The sequence below is a fragment of the Pinus tabuliformis genome, chromosome 1_1 (assembly GCF_031772625.1).
Source record: "Pinus tabuliformis cultivar Carrire ecotype Pingquan chromosome 1_1, CPIR1, whole genome shotgun sequence".
NCBI classification, from domain to species: domain Eukaryota; kingdom Viridiplantae; phylum Streptophyta; class Pinopsida; order Pinales; family Pinaceae; genus Pinus; species Pinus tabuliformis.
The window spans coordinates 317,615,505-317,632,297 of record NC_142297.1 but is presented as its reverse complement, the minus strand read 5'-3'; positions in this window follow the sequence as shown (position 1 = coordinate 317,632,297).

Genomic DNA, 16,793 nt, shown 5'->3' with positions numbered 1-16,793 from the left:
CCCCTATAGTAACAGGATGCAGTCTCAGCAAAAATGATAATTAAGTAGCAGTACATCAACCAACCTATAGATCCATGATTGGTAGTCTGCTCTATTTAACAGGAACCCGACCAGACATCAGGCATGCAGTGGGAATAGTTGGAAGATTCGAGGCAAATCCAAAAGAATCTATTATGAAACCAGCTCACAAAAAGATAGAAAAGAGAGATCCACACCTTAGAATTCAGCCTCTTCGAGGGGGCAACCTCCTTTACATTACATAAATGAAGAATTCTTGGATGATACAAATGAAAATACCTCGTTTCTATATATAGGAGTCTAAGTGGTCCCAATACAATCAAAGCCTACATAACAATAATATTGTAGGGCACAACAATAACAATAGAGGGCTTCTATGTGGCACAATAGTAACAATATGGGCACTACATGGGTACAACAATATAAATAAGGGGTATAACTACAATAGTAATGGGGTAATCACTAGTATTATAGGGACCCAACATGCCCCTCTCCTTCAAAAAAGTGTTGTCCTCAACGCTTGAGTAGTTCTGGATACTTCTGCATAAAATTTCCATCCTCCCATGTGGAATCTTCAGCGGATAAGTTCTTCCACTTGATAAGGTACTCTGAAATTGATCGATTTCGTAGCTGTCGAGTTCTTGTTTCTATAACTGCTTCCGGTTCCAATATAATTTTTCCTTCCTCGTCAAGTTCTGGCAATATTGTTTGAACTGGGAGCTTGTCGCCTATAACCTTCTTTAAACATGAAACATGGAAAACTGGGTGCAATCGAGAAGCTGCAGGAAGCTCCAATTTGTATGCCATAGTACCAATCTTTTGCAACACCTTGTACGGACCATAATACTTTGGTGATAATTTATTATCCTTCTTAGCTTGCTTGAGGGACATTTGCTTATATGGTTGTAGCCGTAGGAATACCCAATCACCTACATCAAAACTTCTTTCACTGCGATGTTGATCTGCCTGTTGTTTCATTCTATTCTGTGCCAACACGAGGTTATCCTTTAAGAGTTGGAGGACTTGTTGTTGATGTTCGATGTGATGTTCCACTGCCTGAACCTTAGAATTTTCTCTTAAATATGATGTGATGGATGGTGGTTGATACCCATAAAGTGCCATAAATGGGGTCATTTTTGTTGCTGTATGGAAGGAAGTGTTATACCACCATTCAGCCAGAGGCAACCATTTGACCCATTGTGTCTGTTTATCAGATACAAAGCAACGAAGATATCCTTCCAAACATTTGTTTACTATCTCAGTTTGCCCATCAGATTGAGGATGATAAGATGAGCTATGAGCTAACTGAGTACCAAGACAAGAAAATAATTCTGTCCAAAAATTTCCAGTGAAAATGGGATCTCTGTCACTTACAATAATCTTTGGGTTTCCATGTAGCTTTTGAATTGTTTCCATAAATGCAGTAGAAACTGTACTGGCTTTAAATGGATGTGATAATGCACAAAAGTGTGCATACTTGGTAAGTCTGTCAACTACCACCATGATGACACTCTTTCCCTCAGACTTGGGTAAACCTGTGATAAAATCCATTGAAACCTCCTCCCAACGTTGGCTTGGAATGGATAAAGGTTGTAATAGACCCGGTGTCTTAATTGTTTCAACTTTATTTTGCTGGCAAACCAAACATTCCGCCACAAACTTTTGAATATCTGATTTAAGGCCATCCCAAAAAAATTCCTTCTTAACCCTGTGGTAAGTTTTTAAAAATCCTGAGTGCCCTCCTAAGGGAGAAGTGTGCAATTCCATAAGAATCTTTTGTTTTAGCTGGGAATTCTTACAGAGGTATAAGCGATCTTTGTACCATAACGAATCATTTTTCCAGCTAAATGTATCAGACGTACTGGAATCTTGTTGTAGCTTTCGAATAAGTGCCCACACTTCTTCGTCATTCTTCCATTCCTCCCTTGCTTCATTTATCCAATCTGGTTGGATAATAGAAATGGCGCACAACAATGCTTCCACATCCTCATCCTTTCTTGAGAGTGCATCTGCCACCACATTTTGCTTCCCCTTTTTGTAGATGATTTCAAAGTCATAACCCAACATCTTTGTGACCCACTTTTGTTGCTCTTCAGAGGATAATCTTTGTTCTAAAAAGTATTTAAGGCTATCATGATCCGTTTTTACCTTGAAGTGTCTTCCCATTAGGTAGGGTCGCCATTTCTTAAGTGCATGGAGTATTGCCAACATTTCCTTCTCATAAATAGCTTTGCTTAAAAACTTTCCCTTGATTGGACGACTTTCAAAAGCAATGGGTCTTTCATCTTGCATTAGAACAGCACCAATTCCATTTCCTGAAGCATCACATTCCACAATAAAGGTTTTTGTGAAGTCCGGTGTAGCTAAGACCGGTGCTTGGCACATTGCCTCTTTAAGATGTTCAAAGGCCTTTGTTGCTTCCAGAGTCCATGAAAATGCATCTTTCTTCAATAATGTTGTTAGAGGTGCTGCTATTCTCCCATAATTCTTAACAAACTTGCGATAATACCCTGTCAACCCAAGAAATCTCGCAGATGCTTTATGGATGTTGGGATTTTCCATTCCTTAATGGCTTTAATTTTGCTAGGGTCTACCTTAACTCCTTCATGAGATACAATATGACCCAAATATTCCACCTCCTGGACTCCAAAGAAACATTTGGATCTTTTTGCATATAATTGTTTCTCCTCCAATAGTTGTAGCACCCTGTCAACATGTTCAACATGATCCTTCCAAGACTTGCTGTAGATTAGTATATCATCAAAAAATACTAACACAAATTTTCTAAGGAATGGTTTGAAAATTGAATTCATCAAACCTTGAAATGTTGAAGGTGCATTGGTAAGGCCAAAAGGCATGACCAAAAATTCATAATGACCCTCATGAGTTCTAAATGCCGTTTTCGGAATGTCTTCAATCTTCATTCTGATTTGATGATATCCTGAACGAAGATCCAACTTGGTGAAGTAAATTGATCCATGCAATTCATCCAGTAATTCATCAATGACAGGAATGGGGAACTTATCTTTAATAGTGAGCTTGTTGAGCTCCCTATAATCCGGACACATGCGCCATGATCCATCCTTCTTGTGCACCAATACTACTGGAGCAGAGAAAGAACTTTGACTCGGTTGAATTATACCAGCCTCTAGCATTTCTGCAACCATACGTTCAATTTCACTTTTTTGGACATAGGGATATCTGTACGGCCTGATGTTTGGAGGAACACTTCCTGGAATCAGATGAATAGCATGATCATGATCACGCATAGGTGGGAGACCTTTGGGAGTCTCAAATACCTTGGAATGATTGTCCAGGACTTTTTGGAGATCTGGAGAAATAGATGATTCCAATGTGGAAACATCTAGCGAACATAATTGTGCAATTACACCTCTTTGCTCCTTTTTTAGAAGCTTTGTCATACCATTAGAGCTGATTATCTTTCCTGGTTTCCCTGCAATACCCCTTAATTCAACTTCCTTTCCTTCCACAGAAAATTTCATGAAAAGTTCTTGAAAATTAAAAGCTATTGTACCCAAGGATTGTAGCCATTGGACTCCTAGTACAACATCAGCACCTCCCATTGGAATGGAAAGCATTGGGCTAGTCAATACATATTCTCCCATGGATAGCTTGATATTATGGCACTTTCCAGAGCAATTTATTGTTCCTCCATTTGCAATCATCACTTGACACTCTGGTGCTGGATATAGGAAGCAATTCAATTCTTTTGCTACCCTACAATGAATAAAATTGTGGGTGCTTCCTGAATCAATCAACACTATTACCTTTTTCTTCTTGATTTGTCCTTCTATCTTGATGGTTTGAGGAGTGGTAATTCCCGCCAATGCATTACAAGATATGGTCGGATTTATTTGTTCTTCATCTAGGCTTTGTTCCTGGAATATATCCTCTTCTTTTGACCTTTCTTGCTCCTTTTCTTCTTCCTCTTCACAATCTATGTAGAATAATTTCTTCTCAGCACACTTATGACCTTTTGTGTATTTGCTATCACAATTGTAACAAAGCCCTTTTGCTCTTTTTTCTTCCAATTGTTGTGGTGTCAACCTTGTAGGTTGTGGAAGACTATGGGCAACAACACTTCCATCTTTATAGTTGTGAATGGTATGCTTCCTAGTTGCCATAATTTTGCTTTCCATTTTTCTTGCTAACCTGAATGCCTTCTCTAATGAATCAGGTTCCCAAAGGCGCACATCATGTTGGATATTATCCTTTAAAGACCCTATGAACACATCAATCCTATGCTCCTCTGGAATATCTTTTACCCTTATGTTCAATTTTTGGAACTCCTCAATGTGCTCCATTATTGAACCCTTTTGTTTGAGACTTATCAATTGGCTAAAAAAAGTGTTGCTTTTTGTATCCTCATAATGTGCTATCAATTCTTCCGTAAAAATTGCCCAAGTGATAAATTGTTTACGAGAACAAAGCCATTGATACCATACAAACTGATTTGGTTCCAAATATAAAGTTGCCATACGTACCTTTTGTGTGTTTTGCACATTATTGAGATCGAAGAATTGCTCCATCTGTAATATCCATGTGGCGGGATCCTTGCCATCAAACTTCCTCATATCGATTTTTGGAACATGGTGAGTCTTCGATCCAACATTAGCGTCTATGGTATCATGATTAACATTTCTTTTGTTCTCATCATGAGTTTCCTTTACTACCTTTTCACCATTAGTGACACTTTCTTGTAGCAACTTCTTCAATTCTTCCATATCTGTCTTCAAATCTATCTTCAAATCTGCCATGTCTCTCTTCAAATCTGTCTTCAAATCTATCTTCAAATCTGCCATGTCTCTCTTCAAATCTGTCTTTGAATCATCCATCTTAGCTTCCATGCCCTTTATCTTAGATTCCACGCCACTTATCTTAGCTTCTGTTAGCTTTTGTGAGCGTGACATTTGTTGCACTTGTTCTTGTAATTTTGATATATCATGTAGCATTTCTTCTTCTTCTTCATGAGTCATGCTAGAGCTTTCAGGTTCCTTACTAGGTGTTTGCATTTTCTTTCCTCGGGGCATCAGTTACCGATAATAATTCTTTACTATGCCCTTTGAATTCCTTTAAACCAAGCTTACACAAAAATTTAAAAAAAAACTACACACCTTTTTTCACTTTATAGAAGCCTGATATTGAATCTGATGTATCTCTGTAATTTTGAATCATCCAGTTCTGAAATTTCTACCTGTAGTAGCCTTCTGCGTCCTCTTTCCAATGCCACAAGTCTGAGCCAAATTGGATTCTCCAAGGAAGAGTTATGTGAAATCTCCCACAGTGACTTGATTTTAGACTAGTTCAGTAGAGCGAACTTGTACGACGTGCCACGAACCACTGTTTCAACCTTCGAATCTAAAACACACATACACGAAACTACAGTCCGTCCTCTTTCTACACCTTTTTATGAAATTTCAATCCGATCCTCAGAGAGAGAGTTATGACGATTTTCCCCAGGTCACCTGTTTTGAATGTAATTCAGGAGTCTACAAAAATGCCAACTTCCTTAGATCATATCTCCGAAAATATCACGCTAAAATCTCTAAAATTCGAACCCAAGGTTCAGCGCCGATTCTTCTCAAATGGGTTTTTTTTGCGACTTCTGAAACGTCACAGAAAAAAAGTTATAGCGAAAATGCCACGATGACCTGTTTGGAGCAGCGAAACCCTAGAATCCAAAGCTCTGATACCAAATGTTATGAAACCAGCTCACAAAAAGATAGAAAAGAGAGATCCACGCCTTAGAATTCAGCCTCTTCGAGGGGGAAACCTCCTTTACATTACATAAATGAACAATTCTTGGATGATACAAATGAAAATACCTCATTTCTATATATAGGAGTCTAAGTGGTCCCAATACAATCAAAGCCTACATAACAATAATATTGTAGGGCACAACAATAACAATAGTGGGCTTCTATGTGGCACAATAGTAACAATATGGGCACTATATGGGTACATCAATATAAATAAGGGGTATAACTACAATAGTAATGGGGTAATCACTAGTATTATAGGGACCCAACAGAAGCACACCTTCAGCTGGTTAAAAGGATTTTCAAGTATCTTCAAGGAACTCAAAACTATGGCTTATGGTATCCTAGAGATACAGATCTCACACTTCATGCATATACAGATGTAGATTTGGTAGGAATCATGGGTGACAGAAAAAGCACTAGTGGTGGTGCATTCTTTATGGGTTCTAGATTAGTATCTTGGTTCAACAAGAAACAAAGTTCTATTGCTTTATCTACAGCTGAAGCGGAATATGTGGCTGCTACATCTTCCTGCACACAACTCCTTTGGATGACGCAAACTTTGCAAGATTTTCAAATCACTTGTACTCCACCTATCTCCATTTTTTGTGATAATACAAGTACAATCAGTATTTCAAAAAATCCAGTCATGCATTTGAAGACCAAGCACATACCTATCAAATATCATTTTCTCCGAGAACAAGTGCTTGAACAAAAGGTAAAATTGGAGTATGTTCCCTCCAAGGAACAGGTTGTTGATATACTCACTAAACCACTGCCCAGGGAGACATTTGAATGCCTCAGACAAAAGCTGGGAGTAGTTAATGCATCATATTGCTGTTGAAACTTATCTGTTTCACAGAAAAGTGGTTGTACGCGAGTTTCATAAGGAGCACCGCGTACATACGCCGGTTTCTGTGGATACAGTCGCGTATATGTTGGTTTGAAGACAAACTGTGGGCTAGGCTTAGGATGAAAAGGGTCTTATATGGGTTTGACAGAGACCATATGCAGAGAATCAGGTGGAGAATATATACTTCTAATAATGCTTTGTTGGCACTATCTTAGAAGATCTTGGTTCAAGTTCACAATTGTTTTTGGTTTCAAGTGGAACAGGTGCAGAGGGAGATCATGGTTGATGGTCTTGATAATGATTGATAGATGCTGCTGATGTTAGTTGTTGATGACTATCATAGTCTTGTCTTAGATATTTCATCTTTATGTCATGCATTTCTTTTCCTATCAAGGTCATGTAAAGGCCTATGCCAGGGATGGATGATGTAACGTTTTTGTTTTATCATGTGTAAACTTTTGGTGTATCCCCACTTGGTTGGGTGGATGAGTCAATATTGGTATATCCCCACTTGGTTGGGAGATGGATATATGTATGAGTCTTTGGTGATATGAAGGTATTTTCATGATGTATAGGGTCAGGTTCCTTCTTGTAGAACATCTTCTTGCAGACATTGCCTACAGTGAGGGGGAGCATGGACAACATAGGGGAGAAGAGATTTCAGCATGTATTCAGGGGGAGCATAACCCTTTTCCCTTGATGTCAAAGGGGGAGAATGACTTTGAGTGACTTTGGGTTGCCATCAAGTCCAAAGGGGGAGATTTTTGGCATTATGACATTGGTTTGGCACTATGACACAAGTGTTGTCCTTGATGGAAACTCACTCAAATGACAGATGATAATTCAGGCTTTCAGAAAAAGATATATACGCAGGTTCCTCTTAACCAAGTCGCGTATACATGCGGGTTCGACGATCAAAAGGTTCGTATACGTATGCACGCACTTTCATGCAAGGAAAAGCATGTACATGTGGGAAAACTTATTTTTGGGTCATGGTATTTGGACCTATGGTTTTGGGCCATGGTATCTCGTCCGAAGTGTTGAACCCAAGTATTGGGTCCATGGTATTGAGTAAGGCCTAAGACTATAAAAGGGGGAAGAGATCATTAGGCAAAGGTATTCACTCAAGCATTGAATAATTTATGAAGAGAAATATCTAGAATTGGGTTATGGTGCATAGCTGGATCTGAACCAAGGAGGAACCTGAGTGCTAGAAGAAGGATAAGTTCTATTGTTAGGTCAAAATCTTAAGGCTTGAATAGTAGTATCTTTGCGTGATTTTGATCTGTTATATTTGGCGAATGACCTGATCTATAAATTTGATAATCTGGGTATAACTTATGTTTGAATAAGTGAAAAGGGTAAATTATCTTTTATAGATATGTACGCAGGTTCGGCACAGTAGAGGCGCGTATACACGTTGGTTCAGTAAGTCAAAACAGCGTATATGCTGGTTGGCCTTAATACAGAAGCGTATGCACGCAGGTTCTACATATTTAAGTAGCGTACGTCTCATGAAACATGTTTTAGCTACTTCTATTTATTGTTGCAGTGTTCTGGGTTCAAGACTGGTTTTTGGTTACTATTACTATATTCTGGTTACAACATTCAGAGAAGTGATTGTTTGATTCAGTTTTGGTTGGTACAAAGGAGATTGGTTGATGCAGAAATACTTGATGTTTCATTAATGTTATTGAAGGATCCAGTCTGAAAATGTATGAAACGTGGTCCCTGGAAGAAAAGAGAAGGTTGTAGCCTTCTGTAGGTCAGCACCTACGAACTAGTAGATCAGCTAGTACAAGAGCTAAGGGGGTTGTAGCTCCCTTCCAGGAGAAGATGGAGAATGAGAGAAGGTTAAATAGCATTTTGTAGGTAGAAGCCTGCGTAGTGGAATAAGATTGCACCTGTACATAAATATTGTAAAAATAAGTTTCTTATTAAAGGAAGATAGAGACGAATTGCTGTAGGTGGTTTTCACCCACATTGGGTTTCCAACTTATAGCTTGTGTCCATGTGTGTGATGATCTATTCTGTTTTACTGCACCTGTTTACTATTCCTATGGTTAATGAAGCTCTGATGCACTGATTAAAGATCAACATTTAATGAATCATAAGTTTACTGATATACGCTGGTTTCCTTAGACATAGTAGTGTATATACACAGTTTCACATAACTGAAGTAGCGTATACAAATCTGATTGTGAAATAAAAATTATTGATTTGATAATGAGGACTATCCTTCAACATAAAATCAGACTTATGATGAAGAAGAAACCTATGAGGCACCAGAAGAACAGATAAGGGTAGAAGAAAAGACTCCATCTAGGTATGTTCAGGAGAATCATCCAGAAAGTCAAATTTTGGGGCAGAAAGAGACAGGTGTAAAAACAAGAAGAACTATTTCAGAAGCTTCAAGCTATCTAGCATTTATCTCCTCCACTGGACCACGAAATGTAAGTGAAGCATGCAAAGATGAATGTTGGGTCAAGGCCATGAATGAAGAACTTTAGAAAATTGAAAAGAATAACACTTGGGAGTTGATTCCTAGACCAAATGATAAGAATGTCATAGGGAAAAAATGGATATTCAAAAACAAGCTGGATGAAAATGGAGATGTTATTAGGAACAAGGCCAGACTTGTTTGTAAAGGTTATGCTCAACAAGAAGGTATAGACTTTGAAGAAACTTTTGCACCGGTTGCCAGACTTGAAGCCATAAGAATGTTCTTTGCTCTTTCTAGCTTTCAGAAGTTCAAAGTATATCAAATGGATGTGAAATATGCCTTTTTAAATGGAGACTTAGAAGAAGAAGTGTATATTGAGCAACCAGATGGATTCATTCTTGGAAATCATCCAAAACTTGTATGTAGACTTAAGAAGGCACTCTATGGTCTTAAACAAGGTCCAAGGGCTTGGTATTATCGTCTGGACAAATACCTCCATCAAGAATGTTTTTCAAAAGAATCAGAAAATAACAATCTACATATAAAAATTGATAACGATAAATTGCTAATACTTGTTGTGTATGTTGACGATATCATCTTTGGTAGCAACGAAGAATCCATGAGTCAAAACTTTGCTTTGGCGATGAAGAAAAAATTTGAAATGTCCCTGCTTGGTGAGCTAACATATTTTCTTGGTTTATAAGTCCAACAAAATAAAGACGATATCTTTCTATCACAAACCAAGTACCTCAAGCAGATCTTGAAGAAATATGGCATGGAAGAGTCGAAACCAGTATGTACCCCTATGGTAACAGGATGCAGTCTCAGCGCAAATGATGATTTAGCAGCAGTACATCAACCAACCTATATATCCATGATTGGTAGTCTACTCTATTTAATAGGAACCCGACCAGACATCATGCATGCAGTGGGAATAGTTGGAAGATTCCAGGCAAATCCAAAAGAAGCACACCTTCAGGAAGTTAAAAGGATTTTCAAATATCTTCAAGGAACATAAAACTATGGCTTATGGTATCCTAGAGATACAGATCTCACACTTCATGCATATACAGATGCAGATTGGGCAGGAAGCATGGATGACAGAAAAAGCACTAGTGGTGGTGCATTCTTTATGGTTCCAGATTAGTATCTTGGTTCAGCAAGAAACAAAGTTCTATTGCTTTATCTACAGTTGAAGCAGAATATGTGGCTATTGCATCTTACTGCACACAACTCCTTTGGATGATGCAAACTTTGCAAGATTTTCAAATCACTTGTACTCCACCTATCTCCATTTTTTGTGATAATACAAGTGCAATCAGTATTTCAAGAAATCCAGCCATGCATTCGAAGACCAAGCACATACCTATCAAATATCATTTTCTCCAAGAACAAGTGCTTGAAAAAAAGATCAAATTGGAGTATGTTCCCTCCAAGGAACAGGTTGCTGATATACTCACCAAACCACTGCCGAGGGAGACATTTGAATATCTCAGACAGAAGCTGGGAGTAGTTGATGCATCATCTTGCTATTGAAACTTATCTATTTCAAAGAAAAGTGGTTGTACGTGAGTTTCATAAGGAGCATCTCCATACATACACCGGTTTCTATGGATATAGTCGTGTATATGTTGGTTTGAAGACAAATTGTGGGCCAGGCTCAGGATGAAAAGAGTTTGATATGGGTTTAACAGAGACCATCTGGCACATGATCAGGGGGAGCATATATACTTCTGATAATGCATTTTTGGCACTATCTTAGAAGATCTTGGTTCAAGTTCACAATTGCTTTTGGTTTCAGGTGGAACAGGTGCAGAGGGAGATCATGGTTGTTGGTCTTGATAATGATTGACAGATGCTGCTGATGTTAGTTGTTGATGACTATCATAGTCTTGTCTTAGATATTTCGTCTCTATGTCATGTATTTCTTTTCTTATCAAGGTCATGTAACGACCTATGCTAGGGATGGATGATGTAATGTTTTTGTTTTATCATGTGTAAACTTCTGTTTATTTTTGCAGTGTTCTGGGTTCAGGGTTGGTTTCTAGTTACTGTTACTGTATTCTGGTTATAGCATTCAGAGAAGTGATTGTTTGATTCAGTTTTGGTTGGTACAAAGGAGATTGGATGATGCAGAAATACTTGATGTTTGATTAATGTTATTGAAGGATCCAGTCTGAAAATGTACGAAACGTGGTCCCTGGAAGAAAAGAGAAGGTTTTAGCCTTATGTAGGTCAGCACCTACGTACTTGTACATCAGCTAGTACAAGAGCTAAGGGGGTTGTAGCTCCCTTCCAGGAGAAGCTGGAGAATGAGAGAAGGTTGTAGCCTTCTACAAGTAGAAGCCTGCGTAGTGGAATAAGACTTCACCAGTACAGAAATATTGTAAAAAGAAGTTTCTTATTAAAGGAAGATAGAGACAAATTGCAGCAGGTGGTTTTCACCCACATTGGGTTTCCACCTTATATCTTGTGTCCATGTGTGTGACGATCTGTTTTGTTTTACTGCACCTGTTTACTGTTCTTATGGTTAATGAAGTTCTGATGCACTGATTAAATACCAACATTTAATGAATCATAAGTTTACTGATATACGCTGGTTTCCTTAGACACAGTAGCGTTTATACGCAGTTTCCCATAACTGAAGTAGCATATACAAATCTAATTATGAAATAAAAATAATTGATTTGATAATACTGATTAACCCCCCCCCCCCCCCCACCTCTCAGTATTATTTCCAACATCTATGACATCCTCACTGCCTCTTTTCAAACTTTTCTCACTTTGATGAGGAGTCTCAATTTCCATATCTCCTGATAAGGTAGATTTACCTCCATTGGCTAGTTTCTCCATTTCTGGTCTAGCTTAATTATTAATGGGAGCATAAGAAGTTTCTAGCCTTTTATTTGAAATGATGTGATGTGGGTCATATGCCCATTTTTCACCCAGTTGTAAATTCATCTCCTCAAGTAATTTATGTACTTCTCATGTAGCTTGTCTGTTGTTTACAATGAAAGGTCCCACTATCTTTCGAAATTTAAACAAATACCCCTTATTTGCTGGCACAAAGTGTATCTGATCTACATTCAAGCTCTTCCTGATGAACTCCAGTGGAAGTGTAAAAGAGGCAACTTCTACTCCATATAATCTGATTTCTAAATAATCTTCAAATTGAAACCAATCACCCACTTTCACATCTTTATTGAGTTGAAGTAAAGACTAAGCCTTTGGCAAGAAACAAGGTGAAGGGGAATTGTTCAAAATTGAATAAAAAAGTGATAGGAAAGAAGAGGCAAAATGCATCAATCCTTGGCCATTTACAGTGTCTCTTATCACATCAATCGAAAACACTACTAATTGCTTGTTTTTATTAAGATCCATGATATTCAACCATAAATGCATGAATATTTCCACATGGGTATATAAAAAGAGATACGTGACAACAGATGGAAATTTAAAGTAACCAGTGGAGGGAGATCTGATAATTGAGAATTTATCATTTTTTTCAAGAAAGAAGGTATATCAAAAAACAATTTTTGGGTTCATCATCATACTAAACTTTCCTAAAATGGCCTTATCCATAATGGTTTTATCTTCCTTTCCTAATATTTTGGCCATAATTCATAGCACAGGTGTGACTTCTTTAACAAAAGTATCAAGAGGGAATTGAGGTGTTTCCATAGGAGTTTTTTTTCTAGCGGGCATTAAAAAGAAACTGAGCTGAGCATAATTAGAAGCAGACAAGTCTTGAAAAGTTGAAAGCAGAGATTCTTCTAAGAATGCAGTGTAAGAATTTGCAACTGGGAAGCATAGAGCTTGTTGAATTAACAAAGTTGACACCTGAAAGACATTTTCCCCTAATTTGTTCATGACAAAACATTTTTGTGGGTAAAGGGAAAAGAAAAGCCAATTTATAAACTTGTGAAAATTATAGGTCTGTGGAATTATGGCAGCTAGGACACCAGACCTAATAACAATAGCATACACAAGGAATTTGGTTTGTTTCAACAAAATTTGATGATAGAATTATATATAATTAAGTGAGCATACTCGGTCATAAATATCTCTTTATACGTCCATCAAGGGAATATGAAAGGTAGAACCTGGAATGGTAGCTTTTTTCGACATTTTCCCCATATTTTGGATGTTGAAGCTCTGTGCAGGTGACAAAATAGTAGCTAGCAATGACAATTGACTTTTGAAACTGGTACGATTCAATTTTTACAGTAGGAACGAAATCCACACTGAGGGAAATGCAAAAAAAACAAGATTTTATGGGAAACAGAGTAATAGGTAGGTATATGGCATTAATGATAATTTTTATAAAATCGAGAAAAATGAGTTGGCGAAGTGATGGGTGAAAGAGTAGATGACGTGTAGGATGAGGTGGCAGAAGTAGACTAGTAATAATGCAATGGAAAAGTTGAACGGACAAATTCCCGCTCGCTTGCCAACAGAATGCTTTCCCTTGCTGAAGTCATACAGGGGTAGACTCCAATATGAGAGAAACTCGATGGAGTCCCCCCTGCAACCATCTTCAGTTGTAGATCTATTGATCTGCCTGCACATTGAAAAGTCATACGGGGAGACGAGGAGAGCTAACCATCATGCATGTAGTGTCCTCGGGTTTTCTCCATCCTTAGGGCCCCTCTTCTTTATTTCATCGTGGGAATGAATTTACCCAACGTTTAAACTTCCATGCAGTGACGTTGGCTTTGGGACCCACCTGCTTTCGTTAACACTTGCACGACATTTGATTAAAGTTTAATCAATCATAACATAAAATATTTGTCTTTCTTTCTTTTCTTATATATATATATATATATATATATATATATATGTTTTTTTGTTTTAAACACAGATAGACATTCATACATCTCTACATACATATAAAAGTAAAACGAGCTACAATAACACCTCTAGCTATGAACTGGAGGAAGGAGAATGTCACTTCAAGTGAAGAGGTTGATGCTACCATTTACATGTAGCTTGTGGGTTAAATGATGCATCTTTTGAAGACATGACTTGACATGTGCTATGCAGTAAACTATATAAGTCAAGTTATGGTAAGGCCTACCAAGTTGTATTGGAAGACAACAAAGCATGTGTTATGGTACCTTAGACGCAATGCCCAATATGGATTATGGTACATAAAGACATATGGAGTGAAGCTACAAGGCTTCAGAGATGCAGATTGGGCAGGGAGCCCATCCCACGGGAAAAGTACATCGGGTGTTATCTTTAGTGTTGGGTCCACAACTATTTCCTAGTGTTGACTTTTGTGTAGCTTGGGAGGCACTCCAAGCCCTAGTGTTCGAGGGTTGGAGGTCAAAGCACCATAAGTAGGCCTGTGGGATTGGAACCCAAGTATGGGATTTTTCACCCAATCCTGTTTAGGGAAATTCCGAAGGCACATTTGTACATGTGATGGCATGAGATGATAGAGGGTGGAAAGGAGAATCCAATGCTTCAAGAATTGTTGAAATTCTAAGTTGTAGAAGTGAAGAAATGAATTTTTATAGTTGAAAATTAATTATTGGTTTTCAAGTCATGTAGGTTTGATGTAAAAATTAGCCAATATATGTGTATCTTCATCTATTTTTTGGAGCCCCTCATTTTGCTATAAATATAGGGTGAATTGGAGTTTTTTTAGCATCCATTTGTGCATTCACATCAAAGAAGAGCTATGAAATAAGAGTGTGGATATGAGGCAAGGACGCAAGAAGTTGGAGTATAAATTTGGTGGTAGGTTAATTCTATTTTGAGGTACGGATTCTCTGTGGAGGAAGGCTGCAGGTTTGAGGTAGCCACCAAGAGCTTAAGGGACACGTCTTGGCTAGATTTAAGGGTAGATTTCCTTACCAAATCATATTACATTTCTAAGGTGAGTTAAAAGCATTTTTCTGTGCATATTTGTGGTGTAGTTTGTCATTGTTTGGGCCACGGGGAAGTGTTGCTACAACAGTATATTGGAGGCACATTTTGGAGGGCTAGGAGGCCTAGAAAAGGCTCTCTACCCTGGCCTCAAATACTCCTAGGAACAACGCAGTCAAACAGTGTAGTCATCCTTTGTTTGTGGGAAGTTTTTTGTTGTGGTGGACATTCACCTGTAGGGTGTCTTGTGTGTTTCATACAAAGTCCAAAATAGTGCACACAAGCCTAGAGTGGACAAAAAAGGAAGCAGGCCTATGGAAAGGATTACACCGTGTTTGGGAAGTGGTTTTGGGATACTTTTGTGTGCCCTAACCAATCCTATGAATGCACAAATCCCAAGGCAAAGAGGCAACAACAGTTTTTGCAGATATCTTTTTAATTGATGGTTGGATGCGTTTTGGATCGATTTCCTAGGTGAGGACATGTTTTTGGAGCCTAGATTTATGCAATGGCTCCTCTATTGCAGAGAATAGGGAGGATGTGGAGAAGTATGTGGGCAATCGTGTGTAAGGGTCTCCTACGTGTGGGGATGCCCTAACTAGGTGCAAATGATACAACATGGACTTCATCTCTCGTGGATTTTTGGAGGGAAACGTGATAGAAGATCAAGTGTGGATGAGATTGGGCACTTATGGTCTGCTGGAGGAAAATGTGATAGTGTCCAAGTTGGAGCCCAGTGTGCAACACCTAGATGGACAAAGGTAGTTGCTAGATTGGTAATTATCGAGCTCAAGTGTTGATGAACCAGAGGAGTAGTTGTGGAGCCCGAGAATTGTGTGTGGAGAAGGACTTCGACAACACATGATGGGAAGTCTTCCCAACCCATGTTCATTGTGGGAAATGGACATCTTGCAGTGATAGGTGGAAGCCGTTTGTGCCCTATGTTGGTCTTCATCAGAGCAACACAGGAACACCATAGTGGGTTGAAGTCCCTGAGTAGCTGAGGAGCAGTAGTGGGCAAGTGAGAATTGTTCACAAGTGGAGTTGTGAACAACTTGACAAGAGTCTCGATGTGTTGACAGATGAACGATCAACTAGTGAGCAGATTTGATAGCTGAGATCCAGTGGCCAGATGGACTTGGAGCATTGATAGAGGCCAGAGTTGTAGAAGAGGATCCGCAGGACGAGGCAGGTACAGGGTATGACCGAGAGGAGTTGAGAGAGTGCACTACATCAGCCAGATGGTTAAAGTATCTGGTTGAGGGAAGATTGGTTGTTGATGGACTGACACCAAGCACCAATTTGTATCTTGTACTGGTGGATGTATGAGGACCATTATCCCTGGTACAAGAGCCCTAGATTGTAGTAGTATATGTTGTTTAATATAATGAAGTTGGGTTGAAAAATGTAAAAAGTTGCCTATATTCTATGCATGTATGATTTACTAATGTTTATATTATGTTTTCAAAATTAGTATAGTTGAGATTCTTGGTTTGGTAGCATCAGAGATTTTAAGATTCTATCCTAGATCCAATATCATGGAAATTCAACATGGTGTCAGAGCATATATGAGCTACTTTGAGGGACATTGAATTAGAGTGTGCACAAAAAAGCAACTTAGAGGGAGTTATGGGTGTCTAGATCATGGAGAATAGGGTTTAGCTGAAGACATGTAGATGTGGTCTTGACTAGCTTGGCAACAAGATTGGCTAGGAGTTATGGTGGATTAGTGGTGAGCCTAGTGAACAACAGTTTGTTGTAGGAAATATTAGTGACCATGGACTTCCGTTGACTTTTCATGGGTGGTTGGGAGAGCTCGAGGGTT